The sequence below is a fragment of the Cololabis saira genome, chromosome 14 (genome assembly GCF_033807715.1).
Source record: "Cololabis saira isolate AMF1-May2022 chromosome 14, fColSai1.1, whole genome shotgun sequence".
Lineage (NCBI taxonomy): Eukaryota > Metazoa > Chordata > Actinopteri > Beloniformes > Belonidae > Cololabis > Cololabis saira.
The window spans coordinates 11,297,829-11,322,701 of NC_084600.1; the positions used below are offsets into that span (position 1 = coordinate 11,297,829).

A 24,873-nucleotide genomic window follows, 5' to 3' on the forward strand; every position below is an offset into this window, starting at 1 on the left:
AGTCAATTACATCTACACAGAACATTCCCACTGCACTAAAATTGTCTTTCCTCTAATGTTTGCTTTTATTCCCCCATGTCTCTGTTCCCATCAACGCGCCAGGACTGTGGTCGCAGCAAACCTGCTTTTGTCCGGGGAGACCAGGGACAAACACAGCAGTAGAATCGACCAGACTTACAAAGATACAAAAGCAAACACACACACACACACACACACGCTAAGATTTAAGACGTTCTGATCACAGTATAATTGATTTTTATAATCTTCTGAGAGTGAAGCTGCCAGTTCCAAAACAAGCGGAGCGGCTCTGCTATGATTCAGTGTCCCAATAAAACCCAGGACGCCGTGCGGCCTGAGGGACGGTAGTAGTTCAGGTGAGGGGACTTCTGGTCATCTTTTTTCTTCCCCTACATGATTTATTCACTGTGACTTGCACTTCCTGGTGGGCTGATGGGTCTGTCACGGGCGGGCCGCTGGAAACCGCCCTGCTCCCTGATGAAGCCCATTTCAGAGGGCCGGGCAGTTCGCTTTCACCAATAAAAAAGATTTAATGTTGCCTCCATGAACAGCAGCAGCTCCATGAAAGGCTCGGTGCGGGAGCAGAGGCTGCAGCAGGTTCAGTGTTGACGTTATGAAGGTGCTTTGTTGAATTAGACGCGCATATTAGCTTCAGCAGTTAAGTCAGCATCTCCTAGCCTCATACACACCCCACACGCAAACACGCGCACACACACACACACAGGACATGTTGTATAAACCAAAATTAAGAATATTTAGTATGATAAAAAGTTGTTATAGCTGTAAAAAGTATGTTTGTGCCTCGTTATCTAAAAGACAATGATCACTATGTGTCCAAATCCGTTGTGGAATCTTTGCCTCTGCACTTTGAGACAGGACGTTATCGAGGGGTCCCAGAAGAAGAGAGGATTTGTCCTTACTGTGACATTAATGACATTGAAAATGAGTTCCATTTTCTATTTTATTGTCCTCTGCATCATGAGCTGCGTCAGAAATTATTTGATAGGTGTAAGAATTTGGATTTGATGTGGGTAAGCGATGCTGAGAGACTCAAATGGATTTTTGATTATAAAGTATTTGCACTTGCTGCTATTTGGAGAAAGCGTTGGATAAACTAAGAAAAGCAACATATATGTAAAAATATCCATTCTGGTTTTTGATTTATTTATTTTGTTTTTCCGGTGTACATTGTGCAGCTCCCAATTAAGTGCGTGTGATATTGTGCATTGATGATTTTCTGTTTCTGGTGTCTCGCACGCACGCACGCACGCACGCACGCACGCACGCACGCACGCACGCACGCACGCACGCACGCACGCACGCACGCACGCACGCACGCACGCACGCACGCACGCACGCACGCACGCACGCACGCACGCACGCACGCACGCACGCACGCACGCACGCACGCACGCACGCACGCACGCACGCACGCACGCACGCACGCACACAGTAGTGGAGAAAAAAATAAATGAATAAACCCAGTTTTCCTGATTGATTTTGACCCACTTTCAGTTTCTACTGGATAATTAAAGCAAACACTTTTTCCATCATATTGATTGATTTTAGCAGTGCTTCACATAGTAAAATGAAATGAATAGGAAAACCATACCAAAAAAGTCTAATATTAGATTCACAGTTATTCATTCATTTATTTTGCCAGCTTTCTTAATTTTAATTAAACTTTGGAGAAGAGTTTCTTCCTTTATTCATAAATTATAATGATGCTTCACTCTAAATATTGGATGGGCAACAGCATTTATTACCAAAATGATAGATTAATCAGTAATGATAATAATTAAAAAGAATCATTATAGCAACTTCAGTAAAGAAAAATACTTACATCCAATATATTTTTCAAGCCACGTTGTGTAAATTGATGCCTACCACCATCAGTGTGATAAATGAAGCTGCTTAAGTCAGCAAAACGTATGTTTACTGTGTTTTTCTAACAGGATTTCCCCTTTTACTTTTATTTCCCCTTAATAACAGAAGGATTTTATTGACTTGCATGTTAAAAGACAGGAATACTGTCAGGGACTCCTCATGCTCTTGGAATAGGTTTTGCACGACGCTGCTCTACACCAACACTTGTAGTATTTCACAAAAATAGCTGCAACGCCTACACTTTACTAATCTCTTTGATCCACTGTGAAGAGAGAGGCAATCATATTTAGCCCTTACTGAACAACATCCATGTGACCTACACAGGAAAGGAACAACATAGATGCAGTAGAAAGAGACTTGTGCTTCCTGCTGAGATAAATTTGGCAGTTAAAGCTGTAGCCGGCCAGAGACATGCACTGTTTAACGCTAATGTAACTAAGTGTGGGTAAAGATCAGGCAGAGATACGGCTGCATGCAGGGAGGTCCAGCAACGACGCCTCCAGGGCTGGACCCAACACAAACGTAAAGGCCAATGTGGATATTACACGTGTAAATCTGTCTGCTGGGGCTAAAGAGGGAGAGAATTGGCCTTCTCTTTTTTTTAACTGTTTAAAATAAATGAAATTACAGCCCATGTTCTGCCAATAAATACAGGACTGTCTCAGAAAATTAGAATATTGTGATAAAGTTCTTTATTTTCCCTAATGCAATTAAAAAAACAAAAATGTCATACATTCTGGATTCATTACAAATCAACTGAAATATTGCAAGCCTTTTATTATTTTAATATTGCTGATTATGGTTTACAGTTTAAGATTAAGATTCCCAGAATATTCTAATTTTTTGAGATAGGATATTTGAGTTTTCTTAAGCTGTAAGCCATGATCAGCAATATTAAAATAATAAAAGGCTTGCAATATTTCAGTTGATTTGTAATGAATCCAGAATGTATGACATTTTTGCATTACAGAAAATAAAGGACTTTATCACAATATTCTAATTTTCTGAGACAGTCCTGTAAGCATATTACTGAGATGAATTAATGGTACTGAAGTGGATCACACCTTTAGTGATATCTGAAATACCCTTTTCAATAAACGTGTTCATTTGCTTACATAGCATGCATAATTTCAAATGAAAACTAATTAACAGGCAAAAGAGGAAGGGTTTAAAGCAAACAATATGCAGTGTCTTCTAGAAACATTTGGGCCTTCAGATCTTCCTGCAACCCATCATTTTTGTTTTTGAAGGTTCCCTCAACACCCACCATTGCTTGTGTCAATTTAATATATTTTGCCAAGAGCAGTGCAAAAGCTGAATTTATTCCCTTCTCAACTCCTGTTGCTGCCACACAGAAGAATGACTTAAATCTTCCTCTCTGCATTCCACCTCTGTGACTTGTTCCTTCTCCTGTCATCCGGGCGAGCTGCCTCATGCTCGCTGCGCACCAAAGTAAAGACACGGAGTCACTAATCACCGGGTTGCATATGCTGCAGGTCTGTCATTGCATCCATCTGAGAGGTAAAAGGCACACACGCCACTAATCACTGACTTCTACCTTTGTATGCCTGCTTCCTCTCCTTTGACTCTCTCTGTGAGGTTCTTTTACAATAACACGCACACCTTGAAGCCTCTTCCACTTCAAAACCACAGAAGCCCACCAGCTATACAACAACCATCGAGGAGAACAAGGCCAGAGTAAAGAGAAAGCAGAGAGGCGGATAACGAGGATAATTGGGTAACAGAGTTCAGCTTTCCTGCTTTTAGTTTGCATTGAGCTCACTACAGTTTCATTTAGAGAAAGACACTTTGAGCAAACTGAGACTGACAGAGTAGAGCCCTGTCTCCATCTTCTAGAAGAGCGGACGGCAACCCAAAATGTTTTAGAGCCATATTGGACCAAAAACACAAAAAACTAAAATGTCTGGAGCCGCAAAAAATGAAGTCTTGTATCAGCTTTAGAATGAAGGCAAATGGTGAAAGGCGAAATGTCAAGAAAAAAGTCGAAATGTCGAGAAAAAAGTCAAAATTTCGAGAAAAAAGTCGAAATGTCAAGGAAATAGTGAAAATTTTGAGGAAGTAGTCGAAATGTCGAGAAAAAAGACGAAATGCATGTTTCTATATTAGTTAGAACTGGGGGAAGATTTTTTTTTCATTATGCCACTTCGAGAAAAAAGTCGAAATGTTAAGAAAAAGGTCGAAATGTCGAGAAAAAAGTTGAAATTTTGAGAAAAAAGTCGAAATGTCAAGATTAATGTTGAAGTACAATCTTGAGACAAAAGTCGAAATGTCGAGAAAAAAGTCGAAATATCAAGATGAATGTTTTATTACAATTTTGAGAAAAAAGTCGAAATGTCATGGTAAAGGGCGAAATGTCGAGAAAAAAAGTCCAAATTTAGAGAAAAAAGTCGAAATGTCGAGATTAAAAAGGAAAAGAAAAAAGAAAAAGAGAAAAAAAGGGGAAAAAGAAGAGAAAAAAAAGAAAGAAAAAAAGAAAAAAGAAAAAGAAAAAAGAGAAAAAAAAGGAAAAAAGAAAAAAAGAAGAAAAAAAGGTCAAACATTTTTGAAAAAGCTCCAGGAGCCACTAGGGCGGCGCTAAAGAGCTGCATGCGGCTCTAGAGCCGCGGGTTGCCGACCCCTGTTCTAGAAGGACACTTGTTTCTGTGCTCAGAAGCTGATTAAGGTGCACAAGATAAGATATAAAAAAATCAATAAAAACACCCCCAGGTACAGTAATCACTGTTTATGACCGTTCTGTCATTAGGCTTTATGGATGCGTGAGTGTTTCTACGAGACGTTTAGTGTTTCAGCCTTGCCTTTCCCGCTCGGCCTCCAGCTCTGCTAGAGGAAACCGGCTTTTCCTCTACATTCTTTTAGCGGCAGCGACCACCCACCGCCGGAAAAGGGCCCCGAGTGGCACTAAATGTTGGAACAATGAAGATTCGTCATCTAGCCATATTTAATAACCCAAAACAAACGATTGTACAGTAATTACAGGACGACTGTCGACATTAGGAGACACCGGAGGAGTCCAAACCGATATGGAAGCCTGGAGTTAGAATTACAGAAAAACTATCACACATGGAAGTGAGACAAAATTATTCAAGCAGAGAAACTGAGATTAGAGTGAATTTACTGACTTGATAAAAGCAGGGTGTAGTACGCACTTTAATTGTGAAACTTTATGGGAGAATCGCAGGAGAAATGTACAAAGTATCCATAAAGTACAAAGTATTCATAAAAGGGAGACACCAACAGAGGTTTTTGCACACCAATTAATTTAAAAACACAAACCCTGGCCCTTTAATTTTAGAGATCTGTACAGACTAAGAGTCAGGTCTTCAGGTTTAAAATACTTTTGAGGCAGATTTATTTCTTGTGAATGCCAACTTGTACTAATGTTCCTTATTTTTGGCCTGTATGTTAATTTCTTCCTGACATGTTTTTTTCCCCTCCCTTTTTTTCACTCTGGAGTGTGATATAAAAATTATGGGCCTATGGGCTTCCTTTAGCTACAATTAGACCTCATTTGAATTCAAGAAACACAGTACCAATTACCCTTACACCTGGAGAAGTTGAGAGCGTGGGGAAGAACAGTAATAATGACAGAGAGGTATTCAGGCAGGTGAAGAGATTTCATGGGTGGTGGCAAATAACGTTTAGTCTGGTTAGTGAACACAAAACAAGGCTGCTCAAATTTACAGTCAGTACGATGCATTTCTGTAAGCCTCGTCGTCTCCTTTTGTATCACATTTACCCAGTGGGTAATTTGTGCAACTTAGTTAGTTTAAGGTGATAAAAAACTGACCTCAACATCTGCACCAGTTCTTCTCACAAAGGACAAGGAAGAGGTAAAGGACCGTATGGTTGGATCACAGTTGCCATGACACTACTCTTACCAGGTAAGAACACAGAAAAGTAATGACGCCACCAGCATATCTGTAATAATGACAGCTTTGCGTGCATACTGTACCACTGCTGCCTGTATATAACGGCGCTTTTCAGCTAGTACCTACTCAGCTCAGCTCTCCTCCACTTGGTTTGGTTCTTTCCCACTAGGGATCTAACGTGCCGAGTAGATACTTTTCTGTATCTATTCTGCTGAGGTTCAAAGCGGCTGAGTCGGCTGTATCTGACATCATCACACTACAGGCCACCGATTGGCCGGGGGGTTGGAGTCAGACGTCTGAGTCAGGAGGAGGAAATCAGAGAAAGAGACTCTGACGGCGACTTCTTGTTCATTTTAAATCGACCAGCAATGGCAGCAGAAGTCTGTTTCATGATCCAACTCTGAGGTGCAGATGTTCATAAACCTGGTGCTGAGGAGAGAATTAAAAAGGGATCTAGAGGCGATAAGGAACGACCAGATCTACCAGGAGCTCTGTCTCTTCATAGCTGCTCACGGCTCCAGCTGACTTTTCAGCAGCGCCGAGACAAACTAAAAAAAAAAAGGCGTTGCCACGTGAAGCTTCTTGCACTCCCAGTTTTTAACTTGACATCAAACACAAGTCACAGACCCAGCAGCACATCTATCATCTCCTCCAGGTTCTACATCTTTAGTGTTGTTGTCTTCTTCGTTTTGATCACACAATCAAATACGTCACAGCAGCTTCACTCCAACCTCCTACTTCTGCTCCAGGTGCTGAATTGTAGTGGAAAAGAAACCAGACTGAGTTGAGTTGAGCTGAGTAGTTGCTAGTGGAAAAGCGCCATAAATGTATCTGCAACATTGTGAAAAACAGTGAAGCAGAGAAGAATGCAAAGCAGCAAACTCCAGCGATCAGCATGCACACTCACTCAGCGGGAATCCTCTGGAAAATCACCTGCTGGGTTCACACATGAGCTTAACTGGATATTACCTGCACTTTGAATCACAAACGTGGGTAGGAAAATTTAAACATTCAAAGATTTTTGTTCCCACACGCATATTTGGTTGGTAAGGGCTAGAAAATTCCTGGGCTGCAGTGCATCTGCCTCAGCTGCTGCCTTCATGTTGGTTTGACCTGTTTGGTGGTCAATATTCCCCAGCTATAAAACTCTATAAATCTCATTTACATCAACCAGTATTGCTACAGAAATCAGACATGCATCCTCAAGAAACTTTAACAATTTGGTACTTCCAGGTGTGAAATGCTCTCATTTGCGTTTGTGTTGAAAATCAGAGTGAAGTTGAGCTTTCCCGGTAGAAGTTCTTTAGGCATCCTGTTCACACACACCAAATATCAATCCTGCTGGGGAAAAATGCCTAAAATGGGGAAGATGGTGCATACATTTGAACAGTTTCCCGAGGTACACAGAGTTTGGACACGTTTGGTCATAGCAAACTTGCCACTCGCTTTCCAGAGACAGGCAAGGGTGGAACTTTGCTTTGAAAACTGGGGTTGGGGCACAAAACGAAGTCTCACAAAACGAAGTGTAGTGGTGTCCCAATTCCTCTTTTCACCGAGGGGTAGTGAAGAAAACTAGTGTAGTGGCTATGAATCTGTCCCTACGGAGCGAGTGTTTTCGGATGCACACTAGTTGACCTAGGGCCAGAAAAATTCACTCAGTGCATGTACATTATCACTCGTTTGCCCGTTGTTGCAACCTCGCCAGAATAAAGGCTGATTTATGGTTTCGCGTTACACCAATGCAGATCCTACGGCGTACCTGTAGGTTACGCGGCGTCGCGCGCCGTACCCTGCATCGATATAACGCGGAACCATAAATCAGCTCCGGAGCGGGCAGGCAGAAATCCCGAAATGTTCGTAGCAAATTTCTTCACAGGCGTGGCTGCAACTGTTAGATTTCATCTATTAAACCAACATTTATCTTCCTAAATGATTTATTTCAGCCAGCGGTAATTCTCCACAGAGCTGCAGGTTTCTCCCCGGGACGACGGCGCAGGTTGACCCGGCGATCACGTCTGTACTCTGGCTGCTGCTGCACCCCGGACCGGCGGCTCTTCTCATCCCCGAAAACATCCCAGCAAATTTCTTAACAGGCGTTATTTGGATAAACTGAGCCCAGGTTGGGGATCTTAACGGTTACTTTTACGCCTGAAAAAATATTAAAACTTAATAAAGTGGCATATTAACAGCAATACAGCTGAAATTAAAACAGCTTTTGGCTCTCAGCTTCCTGATTTTACGGGTGGTGCTGAAAGTAGGGGTAGTGGGAGTATTGGGACAGGCCCCTGGGAAGATTTCAAGTGCCCTAAAATCTGTCCCTTCTTTTTTAGGGGTAGTGGTAGTGAGGGAGGGCTAGTGGAAGAAAGTAGAGGATGTATTGGGATTGGCCCTAAATGTCCTTTATTCCTGTATTTTTACATATGGATTAAAGTGACACAAAATCCAGAAAATGTACCTGGTCATTTATTCTACCAGAAAATATCATCCTAAAATATGTATTACGAAAACCTGTCTCACTCTGTACTTTTAAATGGAAAGATCACCACTGACCAAGACTGGAGAGAATGCATCATCATCAACACCCGCTTGTTGCTATTCAGTCCATCACATGACACTCCAAAATTATTTTTAAAATAAAATAAGAATTGATCACAATTAACATTTTGTGTGTGATCAAAGTTGAAATCATGCGAGATTCAGTTCCACTTGTTTTTCTTTTTCCTTTATATAACTGTGCGAGAGAAGATTTATGTTTTAAAAGCATTTGACAAGGTCTTTTTACCAAGACAGAACAGATAAAACAAAAAAATCACCAAGGTGAAAAATGGCTTTGATACCAGAGGTAGAGAAATACTTAATACAACTTTTATATAAAGAGCATTTCAATCCTCTCCATTTTCCCTTCAATCCCATGTCTCTATGTATCTAAAATTGCAGCTCCACCTCATCTGTCCTCTGACATTAAAGAAGAAAATTGGGGTATAAACCACGTTTGAAACATTTTAGTGCAGGACTATTTTCCCTTTAATTTAACTTCATATTTTTAACAAGGTGCATGTCTTTCTTTCACTTCGCTGCATCATATACCTGGAGACCCGGTTCTGCTGCTTCTGTCTCACCTTCTTCTTTCATGCGGCTTCACTTCATCTGACATAATAAAGGTTGAATTATGATCATATTCTACCATTAGGGTCCCATATTTAACCAGAACCACAGTCAGCTTGTTACATATTGCACATGTGAAATTTGGACACAGATTACACAGATTGCACATGAATATTTAGCCGACAGTCCGATGCTACCTAACAAGAAGTCAAAAGAGCATGTCAGCTCTGCCAACTTAAGCCTGCCAGACGTGGACAGAAAATATAATGATCATAAACTGTTCACTGAACATGCCAAATCACATCTAATTCTTTCTTTTCATCAAAGACAACAAACTCAGTTGCTGCTCTTATTGGCGTCTCATTTAGCTTTTAAATTCCCACGACTGTAAAAAGCGGTTCACTGACATCAGCTGCTTTCCATTGACACAGTTAAATGAACCAAGACTATGAATATGGGCGTGGTGACACCAGGGGATTTTGGAAAGTGGAGGGAACATTTCCCCCCGTCCTAAGTGGAAATGACCCCTATAGGAACTGGTACATCAAGAAAGGGGAGTACAATCACCTACAGATAGTGGGCAAATCAGGAAGTAAATGAGGGATCGCCGATGTCATTTACACTGTAAGATTTACATGTAAACCCTTACATTTCATTTGGCATCGTGCCATGCTCTGCTTTTTAAAAACAAAATAAAATAACGCTGATATCCTCTTGCATTTTCCCACGCATGTCCCTCCATTTCTCGGGGAGGCTAAAATCATGTAGTCTGAAAGCTGATGTGAAATCCTAACAGAAACACTGCTATCCAACGATCATACATGCAGTTTGATTTGATTTGAAGATTTTCTTTTAAACATGCATGTTAAAAAAAGAATACAAAAAAGTAAAAAAAAATAAAAAATACAAACATATACATGTGTGTATATATATATATATATATATATATATATATATATATATATATATATATATACACACACACATCGACATATAACTATAAATCAATATATATATTAATAGAGATATAGACATGTAAATACTGTAGTATAATATAACTCGATATATCTAAGTATGTACATATAACATATCCATATCCATAATATACGTCTATATATCTACATATATTAATAAATGTACATATCTACATGTTTATTATGGAGGATTTTTTGTGCCAAAATTAAATAAATAAATACATCATTAATTAATTAAATTGGGAATGAAATATATCATTAATTAATTAAATGTGTCATTAATTAATTAAAATTAGAATGAAATATGTCATTAATTAATTAAAATACAATTCATTTTAAGTAAAAATATATATTTATTATTTCAGCATTTAATTAATTAATGACACATTTAATTAATGATTTCGTGTTGCTGAATCATGAAATGTAAATGTAAAACTGTCAGTTTCACTCGTCAAACTCAGTGGGCGGATTCCAAACACTTGATTGGTTCCCCTGCACATGAAGTCAAGGTAAATCGAATCCACATAATGGATTGTTGCAGGGCTCCGGGACACATTCCGATAAACTAGGGCCGCATCTGTATTTGTACAAAAAAAATCCAACTTTAGCTGAGAATATTGATTCTTCTGTCATTAAGTTGGGTCGAAAAGTATTTGGACAATGAAAGAGTTTTCATCACTTTGCCTTTATACACCCCCACAGTAGTATGAGAATCGATTTACAATCGGAAAATCAATTTTTTCAACACAGGCCTAGTAAAAAACCCTTCACGACATCTACAGAAGTCAAGACTACTCTGAAAACTCTACAATCAAGAGATGTCTTTATTAATATAAGTGCCGAATGTTTACAACACGATGCAAACTATTGGTAACATCTGATAACAGGAAGGCATCTAAGAAAGCTCCCCTTGTTCTGGAAAGAGATTAACTGGAAAGAGTTACAGTTAATCACAACTCTCGCTTTATACGTGCTAAGAAATGAGTGTGTGTGCGTGAAGCGTGTTTGTGTGCCTTTGACGGAGTTGTGTCTAGGAAGATTAGACATCAGCTTCCCGTGTTTCCTGCCCCCTTCCCGTCTCCTGCTCTGGTGGGGGGGAGCGTTGGGGGGAGCTCTGCCAACACACACACGTCTTTCACATGCAGAGCGGCAAGTAGGACACGCAGTCTCACACCCCGTCTACTGTATGACAAAGGCCTCCTGTGGAACATGTGGACCAGCTCGGCTACTGGTTAAAGGCTTTCAGAAAGGTGTGGGAAAAAAAGAACAAAAAAAGGTGTCAATGTTTGACACTTTGCCCTTGTTGTCTGTAGGGATGCATATCAAAAGTGTTGTGCTTGGTGTCTTTCCCAGGTCAGGATGCGACCCGGTGAGGGAGGAAACTTCATGCAGGATAGAGACCAAACAAGCTACCAGGCAGGATCAACAGGGCTGGGAAATAAATTGAGTAAAAGCACTCAATTAAGATCAGGTCTGTGATTGGTGAATGTTAAGTCTTACCGTTTCTCGGTCATAAGAGAGTCTCTCAGCAGAATCATTAACGTAATCATTTCCATGTGAAGACGTGTGCTCTCCAGTCTGTCTCAGATTTAACAAAAGACAGGCCTCTTTGTAGTTAATATTTTGAGCACAAAACTGGTTGGAGTTCTGGCTGCTTATTTATGGGTTTTTTTTTTCCTGAACATCTGTTCTTGTCCAGGGGGAAATCACCGCTTTTTTCACATTTTCATTTCTGTTAAATGTGAATGATTTTGTGTATATCAAAACAGAAGCAAAAATTTAACAAAGGCTTTCCTTTGGTGCTGGAAGAGCTGATTAATAAACATTAGAAACATCCAAGGTGCAGTGCTATTCCCTTGTAATTAACTGTGCTAAAGTCAGATCATTTAAGTCTCATGGGTTCAAAGTGAACGTCTACGTCCAATCAGGGGTAGAAGTTTTGACCCTTGCATAAAATAATGGTGAGTAAATAAATAACCCATGATCCATGAATTTTTTTTTCTACACGCAGCTGTATAAAAGTGCTTCCTGTTAAATGCCTGTGTTGAACAGAAACTGTGCAAGTGAGACAAAATCAAAGATTTTACACTAATTTCTTGATAGAGAAAAAAAGCAAGGGGAAAAAAAACAGAAAACTATTTTATCTGTTAAAAAACATGAGCAAATACAGAAACCATGGCATTAAACAGACAATGTGATGGCTCCAAGCTACTACATCACGATTGGTTGAATAGCTTTGCTTTCAAGTAAAGTTATTCTTTTAAGCAATATTGGTCCGCTATCAGAGAGAATTGACTTACTTCCTGTAAAAGTTTCTTAATAAAACATTCAAACAAATAAAAGAAAGACCTCTCAAGAACATGGTTGCAGGCTACACCATCTCCCAGTGGTCCCTGGCATGTGTTCACATGAGAGGCAGAATGAAATACAGAGGAATACTCTGAATACAGTATTCTGTCCAAACCATTTAATTTCCGCAAATAAAGATTCATAGAGGTGTGTAATGTTTAGAAATGAATCACAATATAAAAATCCACAATAAAGTTTTCATTTAATTGTAAGGTAACCTGTCATTCTTTCCATTAATCCTTTTGATTCAAGTCCTTGTAAAGCAGTAATAAATGTGTTCTCAGTTTTTCACATAAAACATTATTTTGCTAACCAAAAAAAGTTCAAACTGGCAAGATAAATATATAACTACGGTATCATGTCAGCAAATATTGCTTACTGTGGCCAAAATTACCCCCCACGTACTATATAGGGCAGTTTGTCGTTATTTTGGGGGTGCCATGTAAGGGACCAGATATGTTTGCAGTTCAGAACACGTACACGTACGCATCATGGCCGCCACGTGTATCCTGCATTCATTTGACGCGTCAACGTGCACGTTCTCAAAAAGACACTGAACCTGCAGTTCTTGCTCTGCCCGCAAGTGGTGCTGGTCCTGGTCAGATACCACCATACCATCTTCCTTTGCCAAGATCGCAACCAAAACAATGTTATAATCTCCTACATCATCCAATGTTGTCATGTTAATTTGTTCGTTGTTCTAATCTGCTACTGCTACTACCGCTGCTACTACCGCTACTACTAAATATTTAATCACTTTTCCAACTGTTGCTCTGCTTACTGCCCCCAACCGGTCACCGCCGGTACGACGCGCTCTCCTGACGTACTACACGAGCGACGTTGCACTTGGTGCTGCACGCGAACGGACGTGAACGGTCGCGAACACAAGCACCAACAGCAAGTATATCTGGGGCTTAAGGGACCATCAAGCGATTTTGAGCACAGCCCCTGTGGCTCAAAGTTTATCAGCCCTAGCTCACATCAAAGACATGCTTCATTTGCTTCACTGCCAATGCTCACCATACAATGGACTTAAAATGCATCATCATTGCAATATCAACAAGTTCAATGTCAATATTGCAAACACACAAAAAAATGCAATAAACGGTAGTCCATTGTTTACCATTTACACTTTAAACATCAATAACATATTTGACTAATCAGACGGGACCTTGCAGTTCGAGACGGCGCTTAGGATGCTTTACCTCAAGAGTGTTGCTGTATTTGCCCCGTGAGTTTAAAAAGTGGTTTAAATCAGTCCTTGTGAAGCTGCTCAGGTGTTTTTAAGATTTCAAATCTTCAGTAAATCAAACCTTTTTCATGCACTTTTTATTTCAGCCCTAATTCAGCTACCAGTACTTCCCCTTGTGCCCTTCAGACATTATTACATTTCAAATGTTTCAGCTGAGCTCAGCTGTCATTCTTCTCCAGGCATTCACATCTGCATTTTTAATGGAAATGCAGCTTTTTCTAGTTTTTATCAAAACCACCTTTATGGAATAGAAAATAATATTTTTTCAAATCTGCATAGGCTATTTACTGACAGGCCTCAGTTTTATCAACAAATCTGAATGACATAACCACCATCACAAATCTCTCCAGCATGTAGTGTTGTAGAGAGCGACAAAACCACAAACTACAATGTAGATCCTGTACCTACAGTAGGTTATGTGTGAGGTTGCTACATAGAAGCATACATCACACTTCAGACCAGCACACATGATTACTGTACTAAAAACCAGGCAAGCAAAGTTTGTGTGAACTGAACCTAGTAGTGAAATCATAAATGAATGCTGCAGACAGAAAATATCCATCAAATCTTAGTTATATTGAAGCACAAACTACCATCATATGTTGAGGCACCAGTTGTCAACAACACGAGAGTACGGAAGAGTATTAGGGCCATACAGGAGAAAAATATTTGAGAGGGGAAGATTTTTTTAATGTGCAAGTCGAAATGTCGAGAATAATGTTGAAATCCATCCATCCATCCATCCATCCATCCATCCATCCATCCATCCATCCATCCATTTTCTGCCGCTTATCCATTACCGGGTCGCGGGGGCAACAGTCTCAACAGAGATGCCTAGACTTCCTTCACCCCAGACACTTCCTGCAGCTCTTCCGAGGGGAGTCCGAGACGTTCCCAGGCCAGCCGAGAGACATATGGCGCTTTTCCACTAGTACCTACTCAGCGCGCCTCTACTCGCCACGTGCCTGTCTTGCGCTTTTCCACTACGGGCCGAGGCGGGTAGAGGCTGGCCGAGTAGATATTTTTTCTGTAACTATTCTGCCGAGGTTCTAAGTGGCTGAGTCGGCTGTATCTGACATCATCACACTACAGGCCACCGGTTTGTCGCGGGGCGGGAACGTCAGACGTTTGAATCAGGAAACGGGAATCCGCGCGAGAGTGACTCACAGCGATTTTATTCAACCAGCAATGGCAGCGCAAACATCTGTTTGGTGATCCAACTCTGAGGTGCAGATGTTCATAAACCTGGTGCTGAGGAGAGAATTAAAAAGGGTTGTAGGCGGGCGATAAGGAACGATCAGATCTACCAGGAGCTCTGTCACTTCTCAGCCGCTCGCGGCTCTCAGCTGAACAAACAAAAAAAAAAGCGTAGTCGCTTGAAGCTTCTCTCACTCTCATTTTTTAACTTGATTTGTAACACAAGCCACAGACCCAGCAGCACATATATATCATCTCCTCCATGTTCTACATCTTTAGTGTTGTTGTCTTCTCCGTTTAGATCACATACGTCACAGCAGCTTCGCTCCAACCCGCCCACTTCTCATCTGGGAGTTTAAAAACAAACGAGGACGAGGCGAGTGGAGGCGAGTGGAGGCGAGTGGAGGCGAGTGGAGGCGGGACGAGGCGGGACGAGTCGAGCGCGCTGAGTAGGTACTAGTGGAAAAGCGCCAATAGTCTCTCCAGCGTGTCCTGGGTCTTCCCCGGGGTCTCCTCCCGGTGGGACATTAATTCGGAATGGCCATTTTCATTCAAATTAGGTGTTTACATGGTAATTTTTACTCATTTTGTAATCAGATTTAATTTTAATTCTGAATTAAAGAGGAATTAAACTTCCCATGTAAACGCACTCAATAGGTCTTTCTACACCCACACAGGTCTCGTTATGTTACGCAGATAACGCCTCCCGATCCCCTTTCCCTCGTCTCAACTCGCCTTCAGGCTTGAGGTGACAAATAACACGCCCTGCGTTGATATTACCAACGCGCGTCAAACATTGCGTCATCCAGCGATATTAGTGGGATCCACCTAAAAACGGCTATAGAAAGCCTTGCTTTTACCACTTCTTTCAGTCTTAAAAGTCATGCTGCATCTTTTGTTGAGCCAAAGAATGTATATTATATCTTTTCTAAAACACTAGTTCCACAAGATGAAAAATGTGTCTTGTCCATATGGACACTGTACTCTGCATCTAGTATTTTTAAACTCTTCGACTGACTACCTGACAAAGGCTGAAGGATTGTGTTAATGAGTGGGTGGTCGGCAGGATACTAGCACCGTAGGGGACTGTTCTCTTCCCCTTTCTATTCGCTCTGCATGACTTTGTGGCATGGTGTCAGAACAATCACTTCACCTTGAATGGGAACAAGACACATATTCGGAGGACTAAGAACATGCTGAGTGCTATTCTCATCCAAGAAGAGGTGGAGGTGGAAGAGGAGGAGGAGGAGGAGGAGCACAGAAGTGGCTGTTCACCTGGACAACAGATAGGACTGGAAATGCAACACTGAGGCTGTCTACAAGAAAAAAGAGATTAAATGTCATATCTGATGAGTTTTAAGGTATTGATTGTTAACTACAAGACGTTGCATATCTTTCATAGGATTGTGGCAGGGAGTAACTATTTTACCAACAATCATATGCTGGAGCTTCATTTGAGGCAGCAACTTAAGACATTGACTATGTTTACATGCAGTCAATAACCCTTTTCTAACTGGAATATTAGCAATAACCCGGTTTTGCACGACCATGTAAACACCAATAACCCCTTTGAACTGGAACTGGAGCTGGAAATCAGAGAAGCCAGTTTTGTTAGTGGTAGTGTACCGGCCTCCTGCAGGTGCTTATCTAGAGTTTCTGTCTGAATTTTCAGATGTCCTATCTGGATTATTGATCAGTACAGATAAATTCATCATACTGACAAACCGACGCACTGTTTTAATCATACCCTCGATCTCGTTCTCACCTACGGTGTTGAAACTGATGATCTGTTGGTGTCACCTGTAAACTCCCTTTTATCTGACCATTATTTAATAACGTTTGAATTGTGGTCATCCCGCTGCTGCTTCCACCTGCCTGCTGAGTGCTGCTGACAACCCCGACCAACCCAGTCTGGCCTTCGGCAGGAGGGTCCCCCCTTATGATCCAGGTCCTGCTCAAGGTTTCTTCCCTCCTAAAGGGGAGTTTTTTTTGCCACTGTTTGGCTTAAGGCTTTTCTCCCACTAGGGGAGTTTTTACCTGCCATTGTTTATGTAATAATTGCCCGGGGGTTTATGTTCTGGGTCTCTGGAAAGCGCCTAGAGACAACTTTTGTTGTATTAGACGCTATACAAATAAAAGTGAATTGAATTGAATTGAATATTCTGGATAAATTGTTCACATCAATTGCAGATATTATCTGTAAATACACTCATTTATCTGTTATAGGGCATATTTGATCAGTGACTTAATTATATTCCTGGCTTAAGTTTGTTCATTTTTATTTATTATCAAAGGTCATAATCTATGGCTACAACTATTAGGTAGAAAAGAACGCTAAACCATTCACACAATACACATTAATGATGCTCGATTTGGTCCCAATTCTTCCCTAAATCCCGACCATGTTGATTATTATACAGATTATTTCCTTTGGTGTGAGGTGCGCTGGGAGTGATTAGAACTGCTCTGAGGAAAGCTGTACCAATTTCAAATCATAAATATGTGTGGATCTTAAAAGGGTGTGAAGTATGGAATCAGAAAGCAATCATTTTCAGGGAAATATCAGATAAAAACAGCCCAAAAATGGGAAACCTGTTAAAAACCTTTGTGCCATTAGCTATGCAAAATCAGGACTATTCAGAGATGGTGTCAATGTTAGGAAACCATCCTCTACTCACTGATTCATCTTGAGGGTGAGGATCAATGCAAATGTGTGAACACTATGGTCAGAACTGGTGGAGGAAAGCACCAAGTTTCCATGCTTGCAAAAAAAGTATCACATGACGCACATGATTAAGACAAAAAGCTGTTGTTATATCTGAATTTCTGTTATAACACACCAGTAAGATCCTCCTGATCCCGATTCAGGTGTGCTAACTAGACTAACTCATCTAAACCTGGAAATCACACATCACGCAGCTCGCAAGCCTCAAGATCTCATTTATAGAAACCTTGAAGGCAAAGAACTGATGAACGCAAAATGGGAAAGTGCAGGTTATGTACTTGTTTTCAACCACTTTCTCCGTCTTTGAAGGAGGATATTTATCCTCTTATCTTCTCCTGTCAGAAAGGCTGATGTTTAGGTCAGTCTAGACTGGTACCTCTGCAGGGTGGACACTTTGCAGTCACACAGTGTTCTGAAATTTGGGATAATCCTGATCGAATCTTCTAACAATTTAACTGCAGCATTGGTAAATTAGCTAACAATTAGGGCTGCAGCTATTGAATATTTTAGTAATCGAGTATTCTACTGAAAATTCCATCGATTAATCGGATAAAACATATTTTGTTTAGTTAAAGAGCAATTATAAATATACATAAGATGTTAGGTGTTAATTGACATTACTAAGACTAAATTATATAATACAGTAGGTTCATGGCTGTGCATTTAAAAACCCTGAACTTACACCAGTTGAACAAATTCACTGCCTTCACTCAAAAAACTAAGGATCTTACCAAGAAATGTTCTTATTTCTAACCTAAAAATGCCATTACATTACAAAAAATGATCGAGGAATTTTCTCTAATTTTCATAACACGCATCACTTAAAGGAGCTTGAGGCTCCTTTTAAGAAATGAGACTCTCTAGCGCCACCCTTCACCACGACGGCCGTTGGGGGTACTGCAGCCAACAGTGAAGCCGGCACGGGAGAACGGGGAGAACGTGCATGCAGCGTCATGTGACGTCACATCCGCAGCCCAGCGCGGGAAATTCGGGACCGAATTGCAGCACATTTTGCAGCACACAGCCTGTTCAAGGCAAAGGAGAGATACACTAGAGGGCTCATTCTTTTGGGTTTGGAACGCTTCATCTGACATTATTACTAGAAAACTTAAAATGTATACAGATTTTTTTCATAAATCTTGCCACAATCTGGCCTCATGCTCCTTTAAAAGGTTAGGTGTTTTTCCCACGTGTTTCAATTGAACTTTCATTTGTGTCAAGCAAATTTTAAGTTCTAGTTTATGTTAGGATCTTGATAAGATTTTGAGTTTTGGCAGTGTTCAAAATAAAATGATGAGACCTGCTGTATTGGAGCACATTCAAGTATGACTGCAAAAGACAGATTCATTTATTTAATAGAGTCAGAATGCTAACTTTTTAAAAACAAGATAATAAATATGTGATGAAAAACACTCGTAAGTTCACCTACTGCTGTCATGCATATAACAAAGCTTCAAAGAGCCCCCCAAATATCGGTTTCTGTATTTGAAACAGGGTTTGTATCAAAGCTTCAACTAAACAGAATCTAAAATTTACTTTGGGTAAGAAAATGCTCAAAAAAAACAAACAAAAAAAACATGCACACACACACAGATTTCAGTGACTAATCTGCTGTGGGAGGTGGACAGCTTGAAGTCTGTTTCGACTCCAGCTAAATAAACCATCTAAGGATTGACACATCTAAGTAAAGATACCAGAGAGCTGACTCTGTGCGGGGAATTTTCCGTTTTATTCTGAGACTTGTTACTGTTTTGTATTCAACTAACGACAGACACAGTAAGATCTAATTCTCTTCGTCGGCCTACACGTTGCTTCTACAAGCCTGCAATTGGGTGTCTGTGTGGCAGTGACCGATTTATCTAGAATATACATAAACTCATTGTCGGATGTGAAGCGAGCTGCTAGAGAACAAAGAGAATAATTTCTCCTTCTCAGCCAGCAATATTGTCCCTTCAGCAGAGGGTGGATTCAGTAGTTTATAGTGTGTTTGAATTTCTATGCCACGCTTTGGACCAATCTACAAATAAAAGGGAAGATTAAGAACAGAATACTTTTTTGACTGGAAAAGGTTGAGTTCAGACAGTAACCGTTTGCAAAAGGGATGTGAAGAACTGAGGGAGAGCAAAAAAGTAAAAAGGACATTTTCCTTGCAGCAATCCTCAAAAACCACATGCTCAACTGCCGAAAAGGTGCAAATATGTCTTTAAGTGAACTGACCGCTCCATCTAAGAGCATGATTTCCTCCCTAAAGCGCTTAGCTTGGGGAGCTTTAGGAGGGCAGCGTGCTCAGAAATGTTTCTGAAATGCTGCTTATAGCAGAGCCCACTGGGTTCAGAGTAGTTTCTGAAAGCAGGCCCTTGATGACATCCTCTAGGTGTGTGCCCACATCAAGGTAGAGGCAAACACCCAAATCCTCTCGAGGTTGGTGTCGAACCAAATGAATTGCAGTTCAACTCAAAATGAGCATATCAAACAAAAGATGTAGGTCAACTGATGACGCAGGAGGGGAAGTATTCCAGATGCAAATCAAGTGAGTGCTTCCAACTGAGAAATTCTGACATCAAGGTTCCTATTTTAATCAATTCTTGTATGTCCAGCCTAAGACATCTCACAAAATTCACGTGTCCCAATCACATGCCACAGTACAATAATAATAACTGTCATTTTAGCAGACGCTTTTATCCAAAGCAACTTACATCTGAGAGAACACACACACAATTTGTGTAGCAATTAGGGTTAAGGGCCTTGCTCAGGGGCCCAAGTTGGTTTGTCTTGGTTGCCATTCTGGGGATGGAACCTGGGATCTTCTGGACTCAAGCCCGCCTCTGTAGCTACTAGACTACCACACCCCAACAATGTACAGCAATGGCATACAGGAAAGTCTCACAAAGGATATTTTTCCGACAGAATGTTCATCATACCTACAATAACAGCCGTGATTAGTGTGCAAGATAAATGAGAGTGATGGACCTGAGATAAATAGCTCCCTCTCTGTTATTGTCTGCTAATTAAAAGGCCATTTTAATCCCATCAGTCTATTCACATATCCAGCCCATTGTATATATTTCATAGTATATGGCCCCAGGTGTGCATTATAAGAGAATGCAAATGGCCACTATAAACAATTCACTCATTATTCGATGTGCCAACGTGCTCATTCCTGCATCCCTCTCAACCTCTCTGCATTTGCTCTTTATATTCTGTTGACTCATGTCGGTCTCCCAGTCCTCTCCTTGACTCACTTCAAAGAGAGTCCCCATTCCTCTGAAAACCCCATTCTCCTTGGTGCTTATGGCTGATAGGCTGTGGCCTCATTCCCTCACCGCTGCAGCCTGTCCCCATTGTCCCCCGCTCTCAGAGAAAAGCGTGTGGGTGGAGGACAGGCTGGCTCTCCAAACGGCATGCCTGTCATGGATGTATGGGCTGGGGGTTGTATCCTCTCACCAAGCTACAACTATCCTCCACCTGCAACTCCCAGCTGCCTCATGCATCCATCTCTGAGTGGGAGAAACAGCCGCAGAGACACGCACCGAGGGTACTTGTGGCACTCGGATGCCTGTTTAACTCTTGAGGAAGCTAATCATCGGATTGAGGTACTGAGGATGATGGGCTACAGGCTTTCGGAGGGGGTGGGGTGGGTCGCTTTAAATGCAAATCCCTTTCTTATAAAAATCGGTTCCGTTTAAAAGGATTTCTGGGAAATGATCCATATTTCCATGGCGGGGGAGACAGTCAGCAAGAGAAAACAGCATAGCACCAGTCAAACATCAAGGAGACAGAGGACGTGGAAAGAGTAGCAAAATAAGAGAGTACATGTCTGTGAAAGAAAGGATTGAGGCTTGAGTAAGGGCTCTTAGATAAAAGCGTCCTTTCTGCATTTGTAACACTTGCTGATTTTCCGTTCAGACTGAGCAGCATTATGCTGTTCATCATGCTAGTTGTGCAGTTATGGTGTCAGGAGGTGAGAGAATAAACAGATGAAAGTGTGTTGACACTCTGACTTTAAACAGTTTAAATGGTATACTTCACCAAAAAAGTGGTGTCACTCTAGTCTGTTTTGTGCCATATTTAAGTTAAACAGAATCATATCCACTAAGAGCTGATGATACAAATTCAAGTCTGGGATGGTTTGTGTCTGCGTTTCATATGAAGAGCTCACTGTCAGAAGCCTATTCATGCCAACATGCTCCACAGGATCTCCCGCTGGAATATCCTGGCAATGCAACGGCTGTCTGTCAGCTAACACACAAGCCTGAAGACCAGGCACACACTGGTTCAGAGTGTTTAAAACACTTTAGTATTTATGCACAAGCAGAACCTGTGATTCAATTCACCTAACAAGGTGCTATTGAACAAGGGGGACACTGATCGATGAAGGTGATTGGAATCAGTTTCAGTTCCTTAGCTGGCTGACTGTCAACAGATCAGATCGACAGATCAGGCACTTAAAGGAGCTTGAGGCAGGATTGAGGCAGGATTTATGAAAAAAAATTGTATACGTTTTAATTTTTCTAGTAATAATGTCAGATGAAGCGTTCCAAACCATAAAGAATGATTCCTCTAGTATATCTGTCCGTTGCCTTGAACAGGCTGTGTGCTGCAAAATGTGCTGCAATTGTGGGGCCGCTTTTCCCGCGCTGTCCTGCAGATGTGACGTCACATGACGCTGCATGTGCGTTCTCCCCGTTCTCCCGTGCCGGCTTCGCTGTTGGCTGCAGTACCCCCAACGGCCGTCGTGGCGAAGGGTGGCGCTAGAGAGTCTCATTTCTTAAAAGGAGCCTCATGCTCCTTTAAAAAAACATAAAAAGATTTTTAATGTTTGCCTATTTTACTTCTCTGTGTTTACGCTGCTACTGAGATGGCTGTTTAGCAGGCTAACTATTAGTGATCGGTGAGTGCTGCAGAATCAATTTAGAGTGGCAGTTTTCTTTAATATCATCACTTTCTTGAATCTCTCAGTCATCTCTGTCATGATGCCCACTGTAGCTCACTAAGTTAGTTTCATACTTGTGGATTAGTAACTACAGTTATCAGCCAAACACAGTTAACCTGCAGACATATGGTATGGGAATCCAGAGTCACTCAGCGCCTTTGCTGACCGTAGCGACGCGTGGCCCAAAGGCTGGACAATGCTCACTAAAAGAATGTAAATAGTTTTTCAAACGAAATTGAAACTGATGTCTTAAATTGAAAACAGAAATTTTGCCATTCCTTCAAAATTATAAGCAGGCATCAAGCAATTCCTGAAAGGCCTAAATGTTTCTGTAAACAAATGTTTTGAGTAGGGTTGTCCCGATCAGGATTTTTTAGCTCCCGATCCGATCCTGATCACTTGAGTTTGAGTATCTGCCAATCCCGATTTTTCCCGATCCGATCACTTTTTTTGGCTCCACGATACATTTCCGATACTTTTTCCCGATCAGATACATTGTGGCAATGGATAAAAATAAATAAATATTGTCCATTGGAGAACAACATGGACATATATTTCAACAAAGCTTATCAGCTCTGGTGCCACAAAATGTAAAAACATGAAATTGTAAACTAAAACAAAGTGCAGAATAGTGCAATATCAAAAATAAATACATTTAACTTCAAAAGAAGTAGTTGAATGACATCCAGTCAAACTCACAAACACAAGAAAATTAAAATACTTTTTGGCTTAACCTTAGTGCAACATTCTGAATGGCATGAAATGAATAGCAGCAGCTTAATGCAACATGAACATAATAAAATTTCACAATTCAAACATGTAAACCATGTTAGTTTCGCTTACTTCGTCACTTCTGGCCACTGGCCGGAAGTGACGTTAAATGCAACGATATATAAAACGATTTAATATATATTAAAAACATTAATAACTAGGTATGTCCCGATACTTTTTTGGCCGATACCGATGTTTTGAAAATGCAGTGATCGGCTGCCCGATCGATCGGGACAACACTAGTTTTGAGTTAACATGAATTTTCCTCTTTAATATCTTTTACATCATGTTACTCTCATAATTATTTTGTCACAAGTCAGATGTTTCTTGCTTTGCCTCTGACCTACAAACACTTGGCTTTGTGACTGCTCATGAATTCTTGTCGAAGCGAAGCAAAAAGTGTTGGTATCACCTCTTTTTGTACGTGTGGTTGCTTTGGTTGGAGAAAGAAAAATGTGATATGGACCACTTCATCTATGTAAAGACCGCAAAGAACGGGATGGCATTTGAAGCTTCACTCCTCTTTCATTATCAAAATCTTCAAAAACCTAAACATTTTTGCATGTTCATGAATCTCAATAACAAGAAAAGCACTAAGTAAGCAAACAGGCAGCTGCAGTCTTGTTTCGTGCAACGTGACTTGTAGTTAGGAGGGTCTAACAGCTGCAGAAACATTCCAGGCTGCAGAGGACATCACTCCCACCGCCAGTGTCAGAAAGATGGATAGATATTTAAACTTTGTATGCCTTTTAGCCAAAACTAAACGTGTACATGTGTGATTCACCACAGTGCTCGGCAGACATGTTAACAGCCTCACGCCGACCTCTTTACAGCTCAGCTCAACTTCCTGCCTTTTGTGTGCATTAGGGATTACAAACGGGACATGTGAGGTGAAGAAAAAGAAAAACTGCATGCAACTGAGTGGTCAAAACTAAGGAATCAAGGAATCCCACAAAACATCTCTGAAGGTGAATTGAACTCCTCTCTAGACCAACACACAATTGGTATTTCTTTCACCTACCGGAATTTCCACAAAACCACAATTTGCATAATTTGATCAATAAACTTGATCATTTGGAAATCATGTGATCATCCCCAATTCCCAATCCCGTGATCAAATCGGGACGTCACTATTTAACCTGTCCCTTTTTTGTGACTTTTTAAAGCTACGGAAGAGTGTTAGGGCCATGCAGGAGAAAAAATATTTGAGAGGGGAAGATTATTTTTTAATTGTGCACTTCGAGAAAAAATTTGAAATGTCGAGATTAATGTTGAAATACAATTTCAAGAATAAAGTCAAAATTTCGAGAATAAAGTTGAAATACAATTTCAAGAAAAAAGTTGAAATGTCAAGATTAATGTTGAAATACAATTTCAAGAATAAAGTCGAAATTTCGTGAATAAAGTGGACATTTCGAGAATAGAGTTGAAATACAATTTCGTGAATGGCCCATCAAATCCAGTTAGGAGAGCGAATGACAGCTATGCAGCAGCAGCCGTAACTAACTAACTAACTTACATCCTTGGAGTGGAACGTTAAGGGGACTTTCTGAAGTTATGCAACTGCATATGTGTGATACGTGTTTCAAATCAATATTGTCATCAAATTTTGACTTTTTTCTCAACATTTCGACTTTTTTCTCAAAATTGTACTTCAACATTAATCTGGACATTTCGACTTTTTTCTCGAAGTGCATAATGAAAAAAAAAATCTTCCTCTCCTGCCTGGCCCTAATACTCTTCCATATAAAGCTTTATTTGTTTTTTCTTTT

General features: G+C 40.6%; 1 protein-coding gene across 2 annotated transcripts in view; it reads right to left on the minus strand.

Moving 5' to 3' along the window:
- LOC133459579 (ephrin type-B receptor 4a-like) overlaps positions 1 to 24,873 on the minus strand; it is a 67,191-nt gene that overhangs the window by 36,051 nt on the left and 6,267 nt on the right. The gene's annotated exons all lie outside the window — the stretch shown is intronic.